The sequence below is a fragment of the Mus musculus genome, chromosome 19, assembly GCF_000001635.26.
Source record: "Mus musculus strain C57BL/6J chromosome 19, GRCm38.p6 C57BL/6J".
In the NCBI taxonomy this organism is placed as follows: domain Eukaryota; kingdom Metazoa; phylum Chordata; class Mammalia; order Rodentia; family Muridae; genus Mus; species Mus musculus.
Window position 1 is genome coordinate 59990795 of NC_000085.6, and position 26252 is coordinate 60017046.

At 41.2% G+C, this 26252-nt stretch overlaps 1 annotated feature.

Moving 5' to 3' along the window:
- Nucleotides 24648-26043: an enhancer, noted in NCBI's record as "VISTA enhancer mm449". NCBI's record gives its function as "enhancer in: forebrain[3/5] | limb[3/5]" and the evidence as "EXISTENCE:transgenic organism evidence [ECO:0001131][PMID:17130149]".

Below are 26252 nucleotides of genomic sequence, written 5' to 3' on the forward strand. Positions count from 1 at the left end.
TCAGTTGATTGATTCTGTGGTCCTACATTTTTTGAACGATGGATCCCAAAGTATGGCATATAGTGTATTTTCATTTAGAAACTAATGCTTCAAGGAGGCAAGTGACTTTTAAGAAGTGTCCACATAATGAAACAGGTTCACTTTGAGAGGAAAAAAAAAACCACTCCTGGACATTTGTTAATGTTGTATTTAAGGTTGTTGAGTTGAAAAGCAGCTTGCAGACCACATTGTCCTGATTCCTAGGAGTCGGGTATTAAAATAAACTTTGAAAGGCCTTCCAGTCTGTGCTGTGTGTCCCTGTCTCCAAATCCTTCCCATCGATGCTGTCTGTCCCTGTCTTGGAATCTCCAAAGCATTTGTTTTGTAAAATTCTAAATGGAAACACATTTTGGTGCCACAATTTCAAACAAGCCATCCCTTTTGAACTCTGAAGAAGCCCTGAAGCATTAACACAATAGCATATCAACTTTACATTTCAGATAAACCATGTTCAAGCTATATGGTTTTTTTAAAGGCTGGAAAAAGTCTTAACTTTCCCCATATCTTATCTCCTTTCTCACAGGACTTTCTCCACGGGACTCCAGGAAACTCTCAGTGCTGCAGGCTCTCACCCACTATTCCACTTTTTCTCCCTCCCCCAAAATCTGCCAGGTGCTGGTGGTGACAGGTCTAAATGGCTTGCAAGTTCAGAACTGAGGGTCCAGAGCAAAATTATTTTGACCACATTTGCCTGCCTGTGAGGCTCAGTTAATACCAGCTAGTAACCAAATACTCTACATTCCTAGTTGAAAATTGGTGCCCTTGGCTAAGATCATTCCCCTAAGAACTGTTCCCACCAATGTGATTTTTTTTTGCATGTGTCATCTTGATATATAAATAACAATTAAGATGTGAAAATATCAGTTATGAGATATTTGTTCCTCTTGAGTGGGTGTGTTTAAAACAGCTGCACAGTACTACCTCATTTCTTTGAAAATATAATGGAAAATATCCCAGTTTCAGAAAATTATCTCCTGTGATTCCTGTCTGATTTATTCAGATAAAGATGACCATCTTCATTTATTTTTTTAAGATCGTACAAAATAAACTAAGCTTGATGAAAGACCAAAATAGACAAAATAGTGGCCAAATAGCCTGATAATCACAAAAAAGAACTAGAGAGCATGGACTAAACATTCCATAAACACATACATAATTTATAGTTACATTATAGTGGTCTAAATTTTAAGAAATATACATGCAATGGTTAGGGGTGAAAGGTGCAAATCTCAAGAAGGTAGAAAAGAAAAACATGATTTATTCTGTTTTCCTGACCCTGCTAGCTGCCAGGTGTTCCCCTTTGATCCAGCCCCACTGGCAGTGATTTTCTGAAGTGGTTTCCGACAGTGCCTGACATCATTTATAGTGCTCTTGAACAATCTTGTAATGTGCTAAACTAGACCAAATTAAGTGAGTTAGTGGCCCAAAAAAAGAGTCCAGTGGGCCCAGGGGTGTCATGAGGGTTTTGCTACTTGCTGCCTGTTGTATTTACGGCTCAGTGGGAAGAAATGAAATGTTTAGATTCTCTAAGACCTAGTGTGGTAGATTTGGTAGAAAGCCACAGCAAAGCTGCGATGAAAAGGGATGGAGTCCACAGTCTTGGGCACGTGGACATTTCCACATTGCTCATGTAAAGTAACTCATAAGCTTCTTTTAAAAAGCCATCCAATCATGTATTCATTCATTCCATCACTCACCGAATATCTACTGACTCCCTATAACAGGTGGTTAAATGTGTCACATGGGAAATAAAGATGAGAGATAATCCTAACCTTGTGTTGGAAGAGATTATTATGGCCAATAGCAGAGATGATATGTTGAAATATATGTGCTCAAAGGCAGAATAACGTGTTGACTAGAAAATGATGCTGCACTTAAATTCAAAGGAAGGAGAGATTCCTTCCAGCTGGGGTGATCAAGAATATATTCAATTGCTCAATTATCCATCCATTGGTTTATCACACACAAATAGTCGGGGATTTGGTCAGTCTTTAGTATTTGTAAGGAGATAAGTAAAATACACTCATCCAATCAGCAAATAGTGAGAATTCACTGTACACAAGATAATATCTGGACTCCAGGTTGTTGATGATGAAATTGAGCCCTTCTCATGGAGTTTATATTTCACTAGGGTAGAGCATGCATAAATAAAGATAGACTGATATCATTTCAGATAATTAGTGCTCTAGAGTGAAAGACATTAGTTTAATACCATAGATAATGAATACATAAAAGATTGATTTAGGTTATATGACTAAGGTTCTAAGAAGAGAAATTTAAAACAGGGTGATGTTAGCAACAAAGATCTTGCCTGAGATGGTAGAGTGTGCAGATTTTAAAGACTAAGTAGGCCAACCTAAGTGGCCAAATCTGGGTAACCATAATGGAGGATGGTGGGAGATAAAGTTGACCAAGAACAGTGAACAGGGTGCTCAGGGCCCATTTTTCCATTACAGAGCTAGGACTTGGAAGACTCCAGAAGATTTTTTGTCTGGAATTAATTTAAGACTCATCTTCAGTAGCTCATGAATAGAAGAAATTGGGTTCAATGAGGAGTGATCAGGTTTGGGATAATCAAAGGATGAGACCTGGAATGAGATAGAACCAAAGATGATTTCTATGGTTTCCAGTCTGAAGATCTGAGTGTATCTATACTGACCTATAGCGGAAAGACCTGGAAGAAGTTGGGAATAGAATGTTAGGAAATCTGATTTGAGTATTGTGTGATATCCCTAGAATTGCCATAATGAGTACTTGAGGTTGGTAGATATATATATATCCGTTTTAGAGGCTAGACCTCAGAATTAAGGTGCCAACATGGATACACACCCTGAGTATTGGGAGAAAGAACCCATCCATTCTTCCATGTTCTAGTGAGCTGTGAACATCTCCTGGTTGACCCCTGCCCTCACTTCACCTTCTCCTCTATGCCTGTCTTTGTTTCTGTTTCTTGTGGGGCACTTGCCATTGGAGAGACACCTGCATACACTTAGATTATTATACTTAGAGATCCTTCATTAATGACTTCTGCCAAGAACCCTCCCAAGTTAATTCCCCCCCCCCAAAAAAAATGTGGTGTTCACATATTCTGAATGTTGGAACCTCACTCAATTTGGGGGCCCACACTCAATCTACCTCATGTATGTTAACTGGATCAATCCCGCAAAGAACGAACAGGCTAAGAAAGAGCTGCCTGAGAGGCAGGAAGAAAACTGGAGCATGATTGTGTCCAGTAAGGTAAGAGGACCCAGTCCCTCAAGGCAGAATCTGTGATGGCTACAAATCTATCAGGGTAAGAGTGGGTAGATCCAAGTGGTGACCCTGATGAGTGTTGTATTACCACAGTGATGGGGCCTACAGATTAAGGGATGCAGATTACAGCTAGAGAAGTTTGGGGTTTTTTTGTTTTTTTGTTTTTTGTTTGTTTGCTTGCTTGCTTTTTGTTGTTTTGTTTTTAGAGTCATTACAAGAAAAGACCTCAATGAAGAAGGTACACTATGCAGTTAGAGGATTGGGAAAGAGGCAGCTGAGGCTTGACTGTAGGGGGAACTTAGCCTGGGAGCTAGGAGAGTTGTTGGTAGCTTGTTGTTGTTGTTGGGGGCAGGTAGAAGAAGGGAAGCTAGAACAAAAAGCCACAAATGGGCTTTCCAAAGGGCAGAGATATAAATATAAGTCCAAGCATAACTTGGCTAGTAGGGATATGGATCTGGGACTCATGAGCCAATAGAAAGGGTTCTACAAGTCAGGAGAGCAGATGAAAGGAAGATTCTAGAAGAATATGGAGAATGGGTATGCACTGAATGGGGTAAGAAGAGAGAACCTTCCTAGGTGAGCAATAATGAGGCCATATGTGAGCTTGGCCAGAGGAACTTATAGGTGGAGGATGAAGTTACATAGCAAGAAAGTGACACAGAGAAGACAGGGTTATGAAGGGAGGAGATTTCAAAGGAAAGGGGGGGATGGAAAGGTAAGATGCACTTGCAAAGACCCCTGGGACTGCTGGAGGACTCATGCCAAGAGAGCCACTTCCTGTGACCCTGCATCTATTGCCTTCAATTTGTAGCCTGGAAAAGCATCCTGCACAAAGCTCCTAGGTGAATTCAGGAGAAGAACAACTCAACAGGGAAAAAGAGGTATTCATACCTAAGATGTCAAGAGAATTCTGAAGAGCCAAAGACCTAAAGGAATTGGAAGAGGGCAAGATAACCCTAGACAAGAAGACATCCTCTTTTGTAACTCAAGAGAGCCCAGGGAAATTGTCAGGGGAACCTCATGTCCCCTGGCTGTAGCTGAGAGGTTGTTGCCTTCGTTTTTGTGTTTTCATAACCACATGGAGCATGCATGAGTCTAAGCAGATGAGTCACTCCACTAGATCAGGTCTTGTCCAGGTCACCATGACCTTCAGCATCACTGATGGTCATCTCTCAGCCTTCCTCTTACTCATGTACAGTGTTGGACACTGTTGATCAGTTGTTGTCCTTCAAAATAGTCTTTTCTAGTTGTGTTAGTATCCACATATACCTAATGTAGCTAGAAAAGATATATAGTATAAAAATATATATAATAAATAATATATGTGTGGATATATATACATATGTGTATATATGTGTGTGTGTGTGTATGTGTGTGTGTGTATAAAATGCTCCTCCGAATAATCTGAGCCCCATTTCTTTTTGTTGTTGTTGTTTTGTTTTTGTTTTGTTTTGTTTTTTCCAGGACAGGGTTTCTCTGTATAGCCCTGGCTGTCCTAGAACTCACTTTGCCCATTTCTTATTTTAGCCACCGCTATGAAAAAACATTCAAATGAAGGCTTGCCAACTTTGGGCTTTGTATAAGTTGACCATGACTCATTTCTCTTGCTTCCTATCCTGGGGCAAGAAAGAACTAGATGGCAGCAGAAACCAGATCACAGCAACTCATAAAAAAATCCAGGGATGCAGGGGAGTTCTCATCACTTGGAGCAACCTTTTGTTATCCCAGATGGATCTGATGGCCATGTGCTTATTCCATTTTGGAGGCTTGTTCCATACAGCATGAACCTTTCTTCCTCACTGCTCACAGCCCAAAGAACTGACTCACCACTATGGCTTCTTCCTATTCCTGTTTTGTTCTCCTTATTCCTTTCTGAAACCCATTTGAAAATAAACTGCTCCATATGTGGACCTCTATTTCAAACTTTCCTTAAGAAAAGACCAGGCTAAAAGTCCTGGTTTGGGGGTAGAATTCTAAGCATATCTGTACACACAGCTTCAACAGGCTATGCTACTTCACAGTGGGTCTGACTTCCAGCTGGTTGTAGATGTGCTGGAATCCTTTAGATGCTCAGATGTCAGTTGGTGACTTGAGATTATGTTGTTGGCTCATTCCATAACCTATATTATTATTTTCATCCCTATGAGGTTCAAGGGTATTTTGTTTGTGTCTACATGCCAGAGATTAGCACCACCCCACTTATCACTAGAAATAAGGTATGGTTGAGAAATGATCCTGCTTCCAAATCCTACCCTGGGTTCTGCTTCCTGGAGTCACTGAGGATACCAAGAGTCTTAATCTTAACTCCTCCAAAGAAGAGCCCCAAATGAAGGTCCATACACAGGTAGTTTGGTTTGAATGTAGTTCTCCAAGTAGAGGAGTAAGACAGAAGGACAGAAGACAAAGAAACCAGGATGGATGGATGGTCTCAATAAGATCTTCATATTTCCTAGATATTATGAAGTACATTTATCAACTTGTACTCAGGAGTAATGGGAAGTGTTTAACCAGGTGGTGTTACCAGCTTGGAAGAGACAAGGTAGAGAGAGGATGGCTAGTATGAGCTCTAAGCTGGAGTAGCTAGTTGTCAGAATGCCTTGACTGTCCCGTCCAGCAGGACTCAGTTATTTGTGGGTGCGAGGGGGACCACAAACCTGGGAGAAAATGAGATGGGAGAGAAAAGAGGAGTGGAGACCAAGTAGAACGTTCCTATCAAGGTCTCCGTTTATTAGGCTGAAACTCTGGGTTTTAAAGCATACATTGAGGGGAATAGGGAGGGGTTGAGGGGGAATTAACAAAGAACAAAGAAGTGGGCATCAGGGGACATGAGGGCCGAAGTCAGGCACCAGGCGGCAGGCACTCTGTGTCTTATCTCCTGAAGGTGGAATCCTCCTTAACAGCCTTGGGTGTCAGGCCAGGCTCAGCATGTAACTCATGTCCTTGGAAGTCATGGGAGTCAGGAAGAGATAAGGAAGAGGGGACTATAATTCAGCTTTTACAGCCTCTGGTGCCAGGAAGGGAACAGGGAGAAGGGAGTGATGACCCGCTCCTTAGCACAAGGCCATTTGGCTTGTCAGGGTGGGAGACTGTGAAGGACTCGCTTTCTCACGGTATGGTCTCCAACTCTTGACTTTATAAGAACCTGCAGAAGCGACCAACTAGGAGACCTTGTGATAACAGCAATGACTGGAAGAAGGTGAGCTGGCAGACAGAAAGAAGATACATTCTGCTGGTAGGAAACAGGTTCTTCACTCAGTGCCCAGATCCATGTCAGCTAAAACCCAGAACCTAATGCTGGAAGACAGGCGGGTCCTCTAGGGTACTGTTTTTCAACTCAGGATATTTTTACTTCCAAAGAATGTGTCTCAATGTCAGAAGACACTTTTGGTTGCGGTGGTTAGAAAAGGCAGGGTCTTGGTGTTTTGGGCACCCAGTTGGAAGACCTTATTACAATGATTTCAATCCTTCAGAATAAACATGGACCCACCTGCAAATATCAACAGTACTGTGACTGGGAAGCTCTATTTTATAAGACGCCTGTGACACCACTACAGTTCGTATGGTAAGTCCCTACTTCCCATCTCAGAAGGGCTTGCAGTTAGGACACCTGGGTGTGGGTGAGTATGCCTTCTCTGTCCAGACTCCCTGTTTAATCCAGTCAGCAAATTAACTTCTAGGGGAAGACTTAACACCTTTATCTTTACCATTTTTCTCCTTTCCCCCTTGCCTTCTCTTGGGGCAGAAAGTACAGATATTTGTGGGTGGCTTGATAAATCATTAAGGTCTAGTTGAAAAATCAGAGTGGAACAGGGGATTTACCAGCCTAGGAAATGTATAGCATTTTAAGTGCTCATTGGCTTCCCTGGTTATTAATAATAAATTAATTTAATTGATTTACTTATTATTAATTATTATAATTATAAATTATTATTATTCACAATAATACTCACGGTCAAGAATGACCTTGAACTTTTGACCCTCCTGACTGCTGGTATTTGTAACTTTAACTTTTTTCAAATCCTATTTTTTAATGATGGTTCTTAAACGCTTTAACCTCCCTTGTAGCCCACCACCCACCTGAGGTAGTGGAAAAGAAAGGGTGGGGGAGGGGTGGGAAGAAAGGTTCTTTGGAGCAACTCCCGCCTATGTTGACTGGAAATCAGCAGTTCAGTTCACAGGTTAGCAGTGGCAGCTCAATCCACTCAAAAACACTTCATGGATACACCAGCAGTCCAGTTCAGTGGAATCAGGTTAGCAACAGTGGTGACAAGACCTAGCAGAGACAGGCCTCAGCCTTGGCTCAGATCAGCAGGAGGGACCAACAGGAACACCAGGAGAAGTTCTCAGCTGTGCTTTTCTCAAGGAAGCGAAGATCAGCAAAGATGAGAGACCCACAAGCATTGCACATCTAGCTGTTCCAGCAAGCTAAGCTCTGTCTCTATCACTCTGTGGAGTCCTGTTTATACCCTTCAAACATCACATGTCCTCCACATGCCTTGCCTCAGCAAGGCTCTTACTTCAATATGGGTCTTGCCTCAGCATCTGCATCTAACTTTTGAAAGTGGCAAGAAACTGCATTATGCCAGTAGAAGTTTTTTGGTGTGTTTCTCTCTATGCAATCCTGACAAATGCAGCTCATCTATGCAATGTAAGAAGGACCAATGCATGCATGTTGTTAGCAAAGAATCCTTCATCACATGTCCTTGCAAGTGTTTGCTTTAGCAGAACTTCTTCTCTTCTGTGTCTGCTTCAGCGAAACATTCCTTCACGAGTGTCTGCCTTAGCCTGTCACACCTGTGTCCACTTTAACAAAACATTCCTTCACATGTTTGCCTCAGCAAAACGCCATCCAACATTACTGACTTTCCAATGAACCCTTAAGTTTCCACTTCAGGTATTACAAGTGTAAAGTCATACCTAGTTTTAGGAGATGCTAGTTAAAACCCAGGGCTTCATGGCAACCACTTTACCTACTCACTAGGACACCAGGCCTCTCTATGCTTTCATGAAGGCTCAACAGAACTAAAGAGTTTTCTTGTTAGGATAATGTACTGAATCTGTGAGTCATTCATTCATTGATTCATTATAGACTACTGAGTTAAACACCCTGTCTTTTCTCCCTCCTAACTCTGAATCTGGAAGGTCCCTCCATCACTCATTTAATTTCTTTTCATACTATGGCCCTTGCCCTTCTGTTTTTTTTACTTTGCTGTACAATATCTCACTCACTCTCTACCTCTGTCTCTGTCTCTCTCTGTCTCTGTCTCTCTGTCTCTATGTGTTTGTGTGTATGTGTGCCTTGTGAATATGTATAGGTCAGAGGGTCAGAGGACATTTCTGGGTGTTGGTTCTTGCCTTCCATCTTGTGTGAGATAGAGTCTCTCATTGTGTGCTATTGCTGCATATGGCAGGGTAGCTGACCTAAGAGTTTCTGGGAAGTCTCCTGTCTGCCCCCCCCAGCCCCCCACCCAATCTTGCATGAGAGCACTTGGATTATAGATGTTTTCTGAGGCATCCAGGTCATACGTGTGTTGGAGATCCAAACACAGGTCCCCTTGTGCTGCAAGCACTCTTCCCACTTAGCTGTCTCCCTAGCTCCTAGAGTGACTTTGACCATATTAAAGGTATTTTCCATTGTTGCTGCAAAGGACCTAGAAGAGAACATCATCTGGGTTCTTTTTCTTCCTGCAAGAATTACCTCACCAGGTAAGGCCAAGATGATGCTCACTGATTGTGGCCATCTGATTGATTAGTGTGGGTTAGTGCACCAGAAACCTAATTTTGTTATGATCCATTTCTGTAACTCACAGACTGGAGACATTTCACTGCAACAAACAATATGTGCATAGCCTTTGTAGCCTTCCTTCAGTTGGAGACATTAAAAGTGTTATTGGTTACTCATTTAATCATGGTTAATTGATTGTATCTGTAGTCATGGAGAAAAGGTCTATTTGTTACTGAGTTTTATAAAGAAGGGAATAAGGATCTCAGATATAGTTAAATGTTTGCATGTGTGCTTATGTGTTTTATGTGTACAGATGTCCGTAGGTCTGCATTTACATACATGAGTCTGTGTGTCTGTATTACACACTTGGAAGCAAAAAGGTTCATGTCAATTTTAAAGTTTTAAGACCAGCGGTGACTTTGGGATGGTTCATCTAATCCATTCATGGTGCACACTAGAAAAATGAATGTCAGAGATTTTAAGTATTTGACTGAGGGTTGGGAGTTGGCTCAGTGGGTAAAAGTACTTGTCATGGAAGCATAAAGACCCGTGTTTGAATCCCCAGAACCTACATATTAGCCAGATGTGTAAGTTAGCATCTGTAATCTCAGCATTTCCACAGGAAGAAGGGAAACAGAGACAGGGACATCCACAGAGGCTCACGAACAAGATAGTCAGACAGGCACAGTGGAAAAACAACAGGCACTGTCTCCAACAAGGTAAAAGGTGAGAGCTGAGACCCAGGGTTGTCCTCTGACATAGACATATATGCTGTAACTCACATACTCTCATTTAGACAAAGACATGTACACACACACACACACACACATACACACACACACATTATATATATATATATGTATATATATATATTACTCAGTTGATATAGTATTACCTCCAGATATTGGTGTTGAATAGCCAATTTTGGGGACTGGGTATGACAGGACATCTTATTTTCTGCAGTTTGATTGGTTGTGGTTTTATAGGAAACAGTAGTGCCTTTTTTGAACAGTACCTGCTAATATCACTATTTCCTACATGATGGCCTGCTAGATTACTTCTGCTTATCTGTATCATCCAGGCATCCATTTGCACCTATAGAATAGATTTATGTCCACTTAGGCCATATAAAAGACCTATTAGTTTAAGAACATGGTCAGTGTTGACCACTGTTTAGTGGCTTGGAGGAAAAAGAGGAAGAAAAAGGGAAAGAAGTCTTCCTCAAACTGATATAAACCAGGGGACAGGGGGTGGGATATAAACCAGGGGGCAGGGGGTGGGATATAAACCAGGGGGCAGGGGATGGGATATAAACCAGGGGGCAGGGGGTGGGATAGAAGGAGCACACAAAGCAAAATCCACATCCTAGGAACACTGGCTTCACCTTCTTTGACCAATCAGAGGTTGGATTTACTTAACAGAGGTAAAGGGCAGGGCTATTTGGATTAAAGGAGCTTTCTACTCCTCAGAAAAGCAAGCACTGACCATGGTGCCTGCAAACAGGATGGGCATCATGACTAGGCTATCTGATGGTATTAGCTTCCTTCAGCCTAGGCCATCTTTGTGATTTCTGGGAGCTATCCAAAACTGTGACATTCAGGAAGTTCATCAGGTCTTCTCTGTATTCTTATGACAGAGAGATTATCCTTATTCCCTAAGGCACACATGTTACATCCTTCTGAAAACAAACCAGTGGATTTGCTGTTGTGTAAAACATAGATATTGGATAGGGGGATGGGTTGTCTCTGAATGTTTCTGCATTCATGGTTTTCTATTATTTTAGTCATTCATTCCATTATTTATATGCTGACTAATTCTCTAAGGACAGCTTATCATAAAACTATGTGCTTCTTTAAAAACAAATTAAATTCATGTTGTATGAAAAAACAGAACTTATATAATAAAAACCATAGAAACATAAAATATTGATATCCAATTAAATTTTTGGAACTAGGCACACACACACACATTTATAATATACTTCAGAACAAAGTTTGTCATTTTTGAATGAAGAGATAACCTATGTATTACCAATTCTTTGGAAAACCATTTCTGACCCAGATAATTTTTTTTTATTTCTTTCCATTTCTCATGTTTGGCTCAAGTAGCTTGAATCTAAAATGTCCGGTCCAGACAGGTGCCCCTGCAATGACCACTGAGACTTAGGTGCAGGGATTGTGGTTTCAATGTATCAGTGAGAACTAGATATGACAGGACATCTTATTTTCTGCATTTTGATTGGTTGTGATTTTGTAGGAAACAATAATGACTTTTTTGGAATCATACCTGTTAATGTTACTATTTCTCACCCACTAGACACAGCTGTGACATGATTTGGAAGCCTACATAGGCTTCAGGAGGAAAGGCCTGGGAGGTAGAGTGTGTGATTGATTGGTCATGAGCCTTTGAGTGTTATATTGAGGTCTGTTTTCAGTCTGCTCTGTCAGTAACCCTATGGACAGTTACTCTGCATCACACTCTTACCCCTGGACAACCACAGGGCTCTGCCTTCCCCAGCATAATGGACTGACACCTTTCCCCTAGTAGGTTGTGCCTCTTCAGGGGGTTTTGTTTAGTTGGTTTGGTTTGTTGTTGCTGCTGCTTGTGTGTGTGTGTTGGGGATTTTTGGTTGTTTTTTAGTCACTGCAAGGAGAGAAAAAAATAACTAATAGTTTCCTCTGTCCAAAGATGCTGACTAATTCATAGAAACATGCACATTTAAACAAATACCATCATGCTTCCTGATACGGCTAATATTACGTGGTTAGTACAAGTTATTTCTTTTAACATGTATATGTGTGGGTGTGTGCACAGGTGTGCAGGTACTCACAGAGGCCAGAAGAGGTTGCAGAATCTTCTCTATCTGGAATTTCAGGGGGGTTGTGAGCTGCCAGACATGGTAGCTAGGCACCCAACCTCAGTCCTCTGCCAGAGGATGGGTCTAACTTGTGAAGGCTGTCTGTGTTTGTACCTTCTGTGAACACTATGAATTCCAAATTTGGATTTCTTTGACATTTTAAAGGATTTTAAAATAATGTTTTCACTGCTGGATATTTTGTGATACTTATCCAAACCAGGCTTAAAAATTCTTCAAAAAATGATAAATTTTGGGGATGTCCTGCACTGGTGATGGTGCTCTGGGGTCATTGGGATCCCCCTTCTCTGACCAGAAATCTCAGAAACAGAATACATCACCCTGGAATCAATCCACACACCCAGGATCAGTCTCTCCTCTACTTCAAATGCCCTTCCTGTCCTGGGCCTTTTGGACTCCTAGTTAGCTCAGTCTCTATTTCTACAGAGGATTGTGCTTGGTTACTTGGGCTAGTGTAGTCAGCCCCCAGAAAAGCTAGTTACAGGGGATTATAATACTACCATTACAGCAGTCACTACCACTACTGACCACTCATCACAACACAGAAGTGGACATAGCATGCCCCGTGCTTTCTCTATGTGAGATACTAAGCTCTTATATATACATGAACACATTTCATCTTCACAGCAATTGTGTGAGGCAGATCTTTTCATTGGACTTTTATAGGTAAAGAAACAGAGGCACAGGGAGTTTCAGAAACTTGAAGGGAAAACGAGAACTAGAATCTGAACCCACAGGACACTGGCTCATGCTGCTATCTACTTCCATAGGACATCACAACTAAACATGAACTTGAGTAACAGACCTTATGTCTGCATGACCCCCACAGCAGCTATCCCCATTTGTAAAGCAATTGTCTAAAGTTGCAAAATGTTGTAGAGCTTTCCTTTCTGTGGCTCTGTCATGGATGAAAGGTAAATATTCCACTACTTAGGCTTGCACTTTTCTCTGTCTGAGAAAGGTTGGATTCCCAGCCCTGAGATGTTAACAAAGGTTTTTCCACCTTGTCTCGCTGATTTTCGTTTCATTCCAGAACCTCAAGTCATGTTGTTAAAAAATCTCCTATGACAATTCAGTGTGAAGAATAAGTCTATTCACCCAGGAAAACAGAATGCTATTCAGTTCCTTCAAAGAAATTTGGGACAGATGTGTTTTTTCTTCTTCTTCAACAAACCCAGAAGACAAAATATATATATATATATTTTTTTTTCTTGTGAAATGCGTTTTCACGTTCATCTCGGTATGTGGGACTGTCAAAGCCTATAAGTTTGGCAGTGTTCTAATGTGGCCATTCTGTTCTCCGTTAGAAACTTATTAAATCTATATTTTTATGAAAAACAGAATGTGGTGGAAGGTCTTTTTTCATCTTTGACATTTACTTGTTGGCTAGTGTTCTTCAGTCACTCAGGATTTCAAACCAGAATGACAGAACCTCCAGGACTTCAGAGTCTCCAGGGCTTGTTGGAAAAGTGGGAGGCACCAAGAGAGCTGTTGCCCACCCCTTCTAAACCATTTGGGGGGAATAAAGGAGTCTGTCAGAGCCATCAAGTAACCCTTGAAGGTTGGTGTGAGCTTCTCAGGTGACAGTAGATGACCTGTCTTTCCCTGGCTCTTTGAGGTGTCCAATACAATAATGCCACTGAAGTGGATTGTGCAAACACACCGGGGTTTGCACCGCTATGCAATTCAAAGTCCTGCTGTGGCCTTTCTTAGAAGCAGGTGGGTTAGTTCCACACTGTTTGTGGAATTAGGATGCTAAGAATATCCTGGAACTTAAAGTTCTTCCTGACACCACCATCACCAAAACCACATGGCTTCGCAGCAGTGTTCTAACTAGCCTCTGATGACCTAGCCTGACTTTCTGCTTCAGATGATCAATTTACCTTTGAGTTATCACACTGCTTGGCTGGGCTTATTGATAAGGTTTTCTTTTCATTCCCCACTCTCATCATTGATCCTGTATAATAAAATTTCATTTTTAGGAAACTTTCTGTGTCAGAGAAAATGGCTAACAAAATCATTTCCAATTTAAGTCATTAAACTTTCTTCTTGTTAGTTATCTTGTTTGTTTGTTTGTGTAAGGTGTGTGTGTTTAGATGGGACATCTGCGAAGTTGTCCTTAGTAGCCAGAAGAGAATGTCAGATCCTCCAGAACTAAAGGAACAGGTATTTGTGCACCACTTATGTGGGCACCAGGAACCAAACTTGGACCCTCCGTAGGAGCAGCAAATGCTTTCAACCACTAAACCACCTCTCCAGCCTTCGATGTCCACATTTAAATATTATCATTGGGGAATTGTAATTATTTCTCTGAGATGCATCAGGAAAATCAGAGACTGTCAGGTGTGATTTAATATGTGTTAGACATCATCACAGGAAGTTCAGCCTTGGATAGCACCTGTTTTCCAGTCCACCTCTTATGCTGGCTAAGCTGGCAGGGGACCAGCTAAAGAGGCACACAAGAAGAGAAGAGAAATAATCCTTCATCAACATGCATGAACATTCATAGGATGGAATACTATAAGCACTTTACTGCACTTTCTTTACTTTAATAAGCTGAATTTATTTTTATGCCCCACTATTTTCCTGTTGGGTGCAGGAGAAAAATAACTATTCTCCAGCATTCACAAAAGAGTGGGCAGCAGCCACAGCCACATAGAATGCTCTTCCAGGAGAATTTCTAGGACCCATAACTTGGATGAAAAGCTCCTTTCTCTCTTTTTCCTTCTCTCTTTGCTCCACTCATGATGAGAATAGTTGGTTTGACTCACACCAAACCAAACCGAGCGTTTCTGTGGCACAAAGAAGAATGTGAAGCAAAGAAAGTTTTTTTTTTCTTCCTAGAGAAAAAAAAAATATGTGCACAGAAAACAAAATTGCCTCAAATTTCACAACATCCTTACCATTAAACACTGAAGGCAGATTTGGGTCAGCCCAATTTCCTTTGCAGATATTTGACTTTAAAAATCACATATTCAACTTTTAAAAACGGATTTGTGTGAAATGATATATAAAACGTCTTGTGGTATGTAAGTCATGATGAGTTTCGGCTTACGCTTAACCTCCGTCTCTTCATCTTTAAAAGATGCAAATTGACTCCGGGCAATAGTGGAGATGCCTCATGCGGCTCATCCCACTTCCTCCAAATCAACCTCAAGACATTCACATCAGGAGCTCAGAGTGGTGCTGAAATAATTGAGTTCCTACACAGGGCTGGTTGCCCCCTGTCCAGGAAATTAAAAGTCATTGGGAACTTTTTTTTTCAAAGAACCATCAGATAAGTGCATAGTTCCCGGGTCCCCAGTCCAAGCCTATTAGTACATCTTCAGTCCTCAAATGGCTGATCCTGTTAAGTGTGTGGCTAATTTCAAGGGGGAAAGCAAAGCTTTGTCTAATTGGCCCAAGTATCACACACTTTCTGTGGCTCTAAGATGTCAGATGGTGTGACTGCACTCATGCAAAGAATGTCATGTATTTGCTTTCCTCCTCGGGAATGAAACATTCCAAATGCATTCTCAGTGTGATTCAGTTTGAGCTGCAATCATTCTCTGCGTGCATGTGAGAAGCAGATACTGTGGCCGCACAGATGGGGAGAGTCCACAAAGTGACTAGATGTGGCAAGCACTATCTTGTCATTCCTACACTTTAATCTATGCTACTTTCTCATGAGGATACCATAAAGACTGGCATTGTGAAAAACTAGATGCCCAAGAGTAGAGTGAACCCATGGATGTTCTCTCATGAAATGAGAAAGATGGATTCTGCTGTTTGGGTCTGGAATGTTCTCCATGTATCTATTTGTTAAAGGCTCATCCCACTATGTGGATATATTAGCTATTTTTCTCCTTGCTGTGACAATACACCTGACAAGAAGAAACTTGAGGGAGGCCCGTTTGTTGTGGCTGAGAAGCCGTGGCAATGGACTCTGAGATAGCTAGTAAAACTCCCCAGTCGAAAGTAGAAAGAGATGCATGCTGGTACCCGGCTCACTTTCTCCTGTTTATATGAAGTTGGAGTCTCCAGCCCATGGGATGGTGCTACCCACATTTAGAGTAATTTTCCTTACATCAGTAACCTATAACCCACCCTAATTTCTCATAGACATGACCCGGAATTTGTTCTCATGGTTATTCTAACTACTAAATTGGCAATCAACATAAACCGTCACAATGGTGCTGTGGGAAGGCAATGGGAGCTATAGGAGGTAGCCTCTGAAGGAGGTAGTGAAATTTCAGGTCACTGGAGGCATGCCCTCAGGGGGATGATAGGATCCCAGGCTCTTCTCTCCTGCCTCCTGAATCAGTAAAAGAGAATAGGTTTTCTCTGCTCTCCTCTATGCATTTGCATGATATATAGCCACAGGACTATAGCAATGGGGCCAAACAACCATGGGCTGAAACCTTACTGAACAAAATGAAAGCCCTGCATGTTTGTTGCAGTAATAAAAGGCTGAATACTACTACGGGAATCACAACAATGATTTCTATTTTACCAGTAGAGAAAAAAGCAAAATGGCCATTAGCAAAGCAATGGGAAGTGCTCCCTCCAGCATCCCTGGGCAGAGTGCTCCCTCCAGTATAACTGGGCAGAGTGCTCCCTCCAGTATAACTGGGCAGAGAACCAGAAGCTAGCACCATGCTCTCCACTCCAACCCTGAGTTGTTTCCAGAGGGTGCCATGAAATTCCTCTATAAACTTAAAGTGCCTTACAGATGGGAGGCATCACATGATCAGAGCCTTTTGAAATTTCTCCTGACATATTAAGTCCAAAGACAGAAAAAGGGGGGGGGGGAAGATTGGAAAACGAAACCACTGGGCTTTCACTTAGAGCAGCTCAAGAGAATCCAGACACAGTAGCAATGTGCAGATACTTGGAGCAAATAAATCAGTCACGGTGGAACCCAGGCTGCTCCTCAGGCCAGGAGCAATGAATGGACAGGCAGAAGATGAAGTTCAGAAGAAGGAAACATGGTCAAGGGATTAAAAGACATGTAAGGGGGTGGTGTTGGGTGGGGTTCAGAGAAGCACACTGGTGCTGAGGCTCTGGGCTTTCATCCCTGAGTTCTTTTGGAAGTGATTTCAAGTCTTCAAGTGCTAGAGTCTCCAACAGTGGAAGGAGACATGTATAAGATGTCCCTACATAGCCTTTGTCTCTCTAGGGACAATCCTGGCACTTCTCCCTCTGAGGATCTTCTCTGGTGAACAAAACCCACTCTGCTAAGCACAGGTAGGAAGGAAGCACCTGATACTTAAATCACTAGATGCTACCAGGAGCAGATACACATGCTTCCACTCCTGTCCACCCAGGCCTGTCACTTGGCATTACCCTATTGGCTTGCAGAGTTTCTCACAGTGTTGAGGTTTGGGTTCACTGGATATTTGCTTAACAGTTTTTTGGGGTTGTTTGTTTGTTTGTTTGTTTGTTTGTTTTTTAAGTTAAATCGCTGCTGTGTCTCTTTTCCCCACTTATTTATCTCCCAAATGAACTACTTACATTTCTTTGTTTCTGAATTGCATGTGAAACACTTGCTGAGGAAGAGAGACAGTTGAGAACTTGATTGTAAACTGCAGGCTTAGAGTTGTTGATAGCAGATTGTGCTCAAGAAACATTGGCAACAGAAGACAGTACGGCCATTGTCAGGGTCAGAAACTACAAAGCAGGCAAATTGCAGAGACAAAAAGATGTGTCATCCTCTAACAAGAACTGAAGCTCTGAGGCTTGTTTTGTTTTGCCGAGGCAGGGTCTCAGATAGCCCACTTGGCTTTTAACTCACTATATAACCAAAGCTAACCTGGAACTCCTGATTCTCCTGCCTCCAGCTCCCAAGTGCTGACCTTTCAGGTGTGTAGTACCACAGGACAGGGCACTCAGGGATTCTTCAAACCTGCTGTGACAGAAAATCCTCAATTCGAGGGGACGAGGAAATGTCACCGGCCATCATGACTGATACCAGGGCACTGAATAGTGAGAAACCCTCTACTTACTGAGGCATGTATGCTCTTAGACAGTATGTTACCTTTCCTCGCCAGCAGAAGAGGAATCAAGGATCAGAGAGCACTGTCTTACCTAGGATAATCACACCATCACTAGAAGAAGTCTTCAGACACAGACTCTGCCACCGATACTTTCCTACCACACTATCCTGCTTTGAAAAGCGATTAAATAAACACTGGTATCCTTACACTTAGCAGTTAGTTTGAAGAATACCTACACTTCTAGACACAGAAAAATTAGAACAGAGTTTCAATTTCCCCTGAGAGCTGACACCCATGGAGATGGCAGATTATATGGTCGAAAGACCATCGCTTTTAGGAAGTGTGTCTAAGAGTCCCACAGTGATGCTGAGGGATTTGATTGCTGCCCATTAAAAGCACAAATGCTTATTGAATGCTCTAGATAAATTTCCTGATAGTTTAAACTGGGTACAAGGAATTGTCAGACACCAAAGAGCCCAACCACTTTGGTCTATACTTAATGCTGTTTTGTTATTTACATTATATATAACATAGAATCTTGTGAAGTAATAATAATAAATGTTATATTATGTATTAAGTTGATCTTTTAAGTCAAAGCAAAAAGAATATATACATTTGAGAAAAAATATCCACCTTCCCTGGACCCAAAGGCTCAACTTAGAGTGAAAGATGCTTTGAGGAACTCCAGAAGCTGAGATGCCCATTGGCTTCCCTCCTCCTCATAAATTACTACAAATTCTTAGAACATTGTTTCTCTAAAGCACTTTTCTAGTCCCTGAATCCCTGTTGCATGCTATTTGTAAACCTCTAAGGCTGGCTTTAGAAAAGCAATGGGGTCTTAGTGGGCTATTTTTGAATAAGCTGTTATCAGTAAATATGCCATAAAAATGAAGTCTGTTTTAGTTCAAAACATTGTGTTAGCAAAGTATATGCAGTGTAGTACAGGCAATCACAGCACTATGAGGCAGAAGGATTGAAGTGGAAACTTAAGGGTTTGTTGGAAAGTCGGTTGGATGGTGTTTTGCTGGGGCAAACATGTGAAGGGATGTTTTGTTAAAGTGGACACAGGTGTGAAAGGCTAAGACAGACACATGAAGGAACATTTTACTGAAGCAGACACAGGAAAGAGGATGTTCTGCTAAAGCAAGGACATGAAATATCATGTGATAAAAGATCCTTTGCTAATGACATGCATGTACTGGTCCACCTTACATTGCGTAGTTAAGCTGCATTTGTCAGGACTCCACAGAGAGCAGGGCATCAGAAAACTTCTGGTGATGTGCTGCAGTTTGTTACCGCCTCCAAGGACTCATGCTCAGCAGGGCACGTGGAGGACATGTGATGTTTGAAGGGTATAAACAGGACTCCACAGAGTGATGGAGACAGAGCTTGGCTTGCTGGTACAGCTAGCTGTGCAACATTTGTGAGTCTCTCATCTTCACTGAAATTTGCTTCCTGGAGAGAGGCAGTTGAGAACTTCTTGTGTTCCTGTTGGTCCCTTCTGCTGAGTTGAGCCAAGGCTGAGGCCTAGCTGTCTCTGCTAGGTCATGTCACCACTGTTGCTAACCGGACTCTACCAAACTGGACTGTTGGTATATCCGTGAGGTGTTTGCAAGTGAATTGAGTTGCTGCTGCCTGCTAACCTGTGAACTGAACTGCCAATTTCCAGACAACACAGATGGGAGTTGCTTCAAAGAATCTTTTTAACAGGTCCACTTCCCTTGTATCCTTTCTTTTCCACTACCTCTGGCAGGTGGTGAGTTACAGGGAAGGTTAAAGCATTTAAGAACCATCATTATAAATAAGATTTGAAAAAATTAAAGATACAAGGGATCACAGATTTGAGCCTGTCCTGGAATATATAGTGAGTCCGAGGATAGTCTGGACTAGTAGTGAGAGCCTGTGTCTAGCCAAACAACAAAACCCATTAATTGTTGAAATGAAAGGTACTGTGAAAAATCATTTCCTTCAGCCATCTATGGCTAAGGAGACTCAGGGCAGGAGAAAGGACTTGACCAGTCATTCTGCTCCTCACTTGGGACCAGATCTTTAACCTAGAACTTCTTCTCTAAGAGCTTCAGGATGCCTCACCTCCCTAGAGGAAGTATGCTATTAGCTCCATCACAACCATTCTTCCATGGTACTTATCTTCCTGAAACTAAATAACTAGCACATGACTCACAAGAACACTATCATGTGTTCTAAGAAGTACAAGTTCTCCTTCCTTTTTGATACAATTCTGAATATATGTAAGAACAAAAAAAAAAACAGTGTTGTATATAAGAAACATTGTCCAACAGAAAACACCATAGACTTGCCAGGATCAAGTGCAAATGAAAGCATTGTTCAAGTTACACTTTACCTTGCCAAGGGGGTCCACTGAGGAAGATCTGAATACCAAATTAAATATTTTCAACCAGTGAAGTGATGGTGCCAGTTTCAGGCCCAGAAATTTACTCATGCTTTTCAAATTATTCTAGAAGGTCTCTAGTTGCAGATCCAGAGAACAATAACCAAATCAAGTGATATTTGTCACAGAAACAAAAAATAAAAAACAACACAATTCGAAAATGCCAGAGGCATCATGATGCCTAATTTCAAGCTATACTACAGGACCACAGCAGCAAAACCATACCCAGAAAGCTACCTGATTTTCACCAAAGGCACTGAAGTAGACAGCCTCTTTAGCAAATGGTGCTGGGGAAACTGGAAACCCATATGCAGAGTAATGAAACTAGATCCCTATCTCTTACCCTGCAGCATAATGCTTCTCAACCTTCCTAAAGCTGAGACCCTTCAATACGGTTCCTCTTGTTGTGGTGACCTCCAACCATAAAATTACTTCAGTACTACTTTGTAACTGTAATTTTGCTACAGTTGTGAATCATAATATCTGATTTGCAGGATATCTGGTATGCAACCTCCACAGGGGTCACAACCCACAGGTTGAGAACCAGTGCTGTAGAAAAATTAAAGTGGATCTAATACCTTAATGTAAGACCTAAAGCTTTGAAACAGGTAAATGAAAACATGTGGAAACACTTCAATATATAAGCACAGGCATGGACACTCTGAAATTTTTTCAGGACCCCAAATAGCCCAGGAAATAGGAATTGGCAGATAGGATTATGAAAAAAATAAATATGTGCACAGCAAATAAAATGTAAAGAGAGCCCAAAGAAGTACACAAAATCTTAGTCCAGTGTATTAATCTTATAAAGAGGATAAAAACTAAAAAAAAAAAAAAACCAACCAAACAAACAAACAAACAAACAAAACAAAAGCAAACCATGAAATCAATAACTGAACTAATGAATTCAATGGATAGCTCTCAAGAGAAGTGCAAATGCCCAATAAATATATGAAAATGCTCAACATTCTGAAGCCACGAAGGAAATGAAACTCAAAACTACATTGGGATTTCTCACTCATGCCAGAATGGCTATCATGAAAAACAAATGACAACCAATGCTGATGGAGATGTGGGAAAAGAGGAATCCTATATACTACTGGTAGCCACTATGGAAATTAATATGGATGCTTATTCCTCAAAAAGCTAGCAATAGAACTACCATAGAATCCAGCCACAACCCCTGGGTATGTACCCAAAGAAATTGAAGCATAACACATGTACTTGCATATGCATGTTACTGCAACAACATTCACAGTAGCCAGCTTATCAGTCCAGTTATCAATTATCAATGAATAGATGAAAGAAAATAAAGTGCATGTACATAATGAAGTTTTAGTTATTCATAAAAAGGAATGAGATTATGCTGATTTTTGGAAAGTCAGTGGAAAGAAGACCACCATGTTAAGTGAAGTAAGCCAGACCCAGAAAGACAAATATCCCATGTTTCCACTCACATGAGAGATGTAGATCTTTGTATCTATGAAGGCTATGTAGTGGAAGGAAGGGGACCAGGGAAAAGGGGGAGGGGAATAAGAGGATTGTAGAAGGTGCACACAAGCAAATACATGGTGTGCATGTGTGAAAGGATGAAGCTGTTATTTGTAGAGTAACTTGAAGACTAAAAACAAAATTGAAAGTCACAGGGCTCCATTGAAATCATGCCATAGCTGACTGTCTTCTTCCACATGGCATCTCCTGCAATCAGGTTGACCCACACAGAGACAAGAGTAGCCCAGAATAGCCCATCTTCAAAGTCATGCTCTATCTTGTTCTTGAAATTACCCTCTTAATTGACAAGGTTATGGTCAATGCACCCTTCACTGCTTTTAAGTCCCTAGTTAGAGCAGCCTAGATGACATCATTTTCTCCCATATTGTGCATAGGTTTTGTAACATAAGTTTGCTGAAGAATTAATAAGGAAGGGGTCATGCACTTGAGTAAGACCCTGGGGGCTTCTGGTAGAGAGGAAGGAATAGTCACCTGAGGAGCTGTGATCAAGGAAATTCAGCACTGAAGTTTGACTGTAATCTGGACTTCTAGAGTCTTCTTGGTATGTTTGAACTGTTCCATGTCATCCCCAGTTTTAATTCATGGGACGCTTCTTCTGTAGATATCAGTATAATGAGCTCACTGAGACAGAACACCAAGAAGTCAGACAAACAGAATGAGTTGCCCATGGTTACACAACTGATAAACTGCACATTTTTCAATCCGAGCATCCTGGATTGGAGTCTGAGCCCCAAGCAACTGTAACAATCTCTTTTTTTGTCATTTTTATCTTATTTATTTATTTTTTAAAAATTAATCATTAAGAAATATATTCAAAAACCCTTATATGATACCACCTGACATAGTGAGAGAGTGTTTAAAACATATTATATGTCTCTGTAGATTGTCTAACAATCAGTTTACTTTAAAAAGATTATCAGTGTTTCTAGGAGAGAAATTATTTTATCAGTAAGTATATTTTAAAATTTTCAAAATAGCAAAAACTCTTTGAAGTTAAGCATTAACAAAATGCTAACTTCAAGCACAGTGAGAAAAATGATCAGTAACATTTCCATGATGTTTGTAGAACATGATTTTAATATTTTCAATTGTAGCAATCACTTTTATGTGTCACATTCTTGTCACTGTGATGGCCTAGCTTATTTACTTTGTTTTCCTCACTACTGAAGTGGCTCTAAGCTTCTTGCTGATCCCCTATCTGTCTGATGGGATGTGTTTGGTATTAAACGCCTCAAAACTACATCGCACTATTGACTCTTCCAGCATCTTTATGCCCCAGAGGTCTCCTCTGGGAACCTTCACAGGAGAAGACTGGCCACTGAGAACCCCTCTGCAAATGGATCTCTCAACAAAGAACTGAGAAGGTGAGAGACAGGGTGATGGACTAAGCAGAAGCAGAGGGTACTTATTTATAATAGATGCTCCAGAAGGATGGGCTAGTCCTGTCTGTTAAGTACTCATCCCAAGACTTATAACAAGATTTTTTTTTGTCTCTGTGGATGAATAGGCAGCACCCTGATTCTGAAGGAATGAGGTAATGGCCTTTATGTTAGAAACACATGAATAATACAGATGCTGGGATAGGCAATGGCCCAATCCAGCACACACCACATACAAATAGAAGACTGGGGATTCTGGGCCATTCAAGGTAGCATTTTCACAAATATCACACATAAATAATGTAAGAGGCAATGTTTAAGAATAGGAAATACAAAATCCCAGGTGCCCCAGCCAGTCGCCTGGCTCTGTGTGCCTCTGTCTCTTATGAATCTCAGTGGGCATATGGTGGGCAGCAGGAGGTTTTAAAGTTCTCGGTCTTGAGGACACCTCTTTAAATTCTCTTAACTCCTTGTGTTCTGGGGTCAGTGTTTTGAAGAGGGTCAAATAATAGAAAATGATTTTTCTCTTGTTTCTTACATTAACAAAAAGATGAGAACCAAAAGTTCAGAACTTAAGAAGAAAAGCCATCGCTGTATTGCAATGAAATTTTGTCTTTAATCTTTCCTAGGCCTCCACAAAAGTAGAGAATGGTCTAGGCCTGTGCACGGCAGAGCAAATGAATGACTGCAGAACTCACTTATTTTCACAGGGGTGGTATTTATTAAGCCTCTTGACTTTAACCTCACTCACAAAACTATTTTCACATGTAGATGTAATTATGAAATTGAGAGACCTTTCAATTTTGCTAAGAACTCTCAAGTTTGAAATTAGCGATAACCTTCTTTAGCCCCAGAGCTAGCCAAGGTGTACAGCTGACTAATGAAATTGGAAGCAGGAGGTTGGCCAGTTCAGTAAGTCAGATCTGCCGATAGCTACATGGCCGGGCCGGGTCAGTTTCCTGAAGAGCCATTTAAACTTAAGGTGACACACATGTTTATACAATTCATTAGTTATTTGATATTCAAGATAAGAAAGACAAAGATGCATCATTGATGCCATACCTGCTAAAATAAAAATAGCAAGAGTAACAGGGGTGGGGGTGGGGGGTCCTGCATCAAAGTTACCCAACACAATCATATCTCCTCAGCACCAATGTGGTAAGAAAATATACCTATCACAGGCCAGTGTGTCTGATTATTTCCCTCAAACAACAGATTTTACAACTTTGACTCCTTACATCCAATATGGCTGAAAAAAAAAAAAAAAAAAAGGATCGTCCTGCCAAGTCTTCAATGAGAACACAGGTCACAGAGACAGTCATGTTGTAGAATTTACCAGATGAATCCCTTTGCGAAGTAAGCAGAAAATGAAGAAAACCCAGATGGAATTTTAGGGTAAAGATAAAGACAGGATAGTGAGAATTCTCAGTATTTTTTTTAACTATTTCTTTTTCCCAAAGAAAACCAAACTAAAGTGTGTCAAAGTGAAGTGTAACGGGCTGTGCACTGTCCTCGGCAGACAGGGTGGCTCTGTCACCTGTTTGGGCCACCGTGAGTTTATTAGACCTCTGTAAAGCAAACCTGATGTGGGTCATGCGGCGGTCAGCTGCTCATCTCTGCTGTTGTCCCAACTGGCCCATCCAGCTACTCTGGGAAGAAGAGAATGGCTTCTTTAAGGAATCAGGCTATTTATAAAATAAATATTAAATCTAATATCTATTATGCTCAAATGATATTGTGGAGAGCTCCAGTGGCTGTATATTTGCTGAGCACCAGCCTCCTAGGAGTATAAATCGCCCCGTACTGAGGAGAAACACAATACAGTTCGCCAGAGACTCGGCTGCAAGGTGTAACTGCTTGTCTACGGGCAAGTAATGACTTGCGTTTTCAGCTGCTTCTTGGTAAGAGCCTTAGTAATTGGAATCAGTTATTCAAAACATCGCTAAATGTGATTTAAATGGCAAGGATTTAATAACAGAGAAAGAAGCCATTAAGGGGGTTCAAGCAGGGGAGAAGGGAATTCCGTTTTTTAGAGCAGAGGGAGAAAAATAAAGCAATTACTTGATGTAAAGGCCAGAAACAGGACTCCTGCTGTCAGGGAGAAATCAAATCTGTCAGCAATTAGTGAGGTCTTAGGAGGTAAAGAACTCTCCAGTGCTGAGCAGTGAATAAGGGGTTAGCAATTATATGAACTGATAAAAGTGTTCTGGTTTCCAAACAGCGGGTTAACAAGCCTTCCTTTTTCATAACTCGATGCAGATGTGACGGTCACACTTCAGGGTGTTTCTCCAGCAAAGTTCTATAGGACGCCCATCCCAAGCAACTCTCCATCTTAAACTGCATTCTCAGTACAAGCCCCAGACCAGGGGTAGGAGATTTGGATAGCAAAGATTTTCCTTCATTAAAAATCATGTCCCTTGAACATACAATTAGAAACAGAGAGTGAAATGGGAGATCTCTATTCCTGTCCATTCTTCCAGGAGGGTTGTGATTAAACAATAACTTCCCATGGTACGAGCTTGTCACTGAATAAGCAACGGGCTTCATTACTGAATGTTGTTAAGAGATATGTTTATCCATTTTCAGCCCACAGGTGACTCTGCTCTTTAAAAGTCTTTGGAATTGACAGATGCCAGGTCAGAACTCATTGTAAGTGAAGCCTGTGGGGAAGAAAGATAATTATTCAGTCATAAAGAGTTAGAGGGCTTGCTGTTTCACAACCAGGCATTTGAAAGGAGGCCATCTGAGCAGCCTCCTCTAGAACTTAGCCTCGCTGACTGTGAGGGTGACTTGTTTATATTTTCTGTGGCTTGTATACTGTTTGAAAGACATACGCCACAAGACCTAGGTAACACTCACAAAGAAATCAATCACCCGGAGCGTGCTACTGATCTCTCAATGGGAGACAATTAGACAAGTCCTTTTCTCTTTATATCCACACCAATAAATCCAGACTAAGACACTAAGGCACTGAGGGCTTCTTCTGCTTTTTGTACTGTATAAAGTAATTATGAGATCATTTAAATTTTTCCACTCAATGTACAGTGAAGGGATTTTCCATTTTGGGCAAAATTCTTCTGACCAA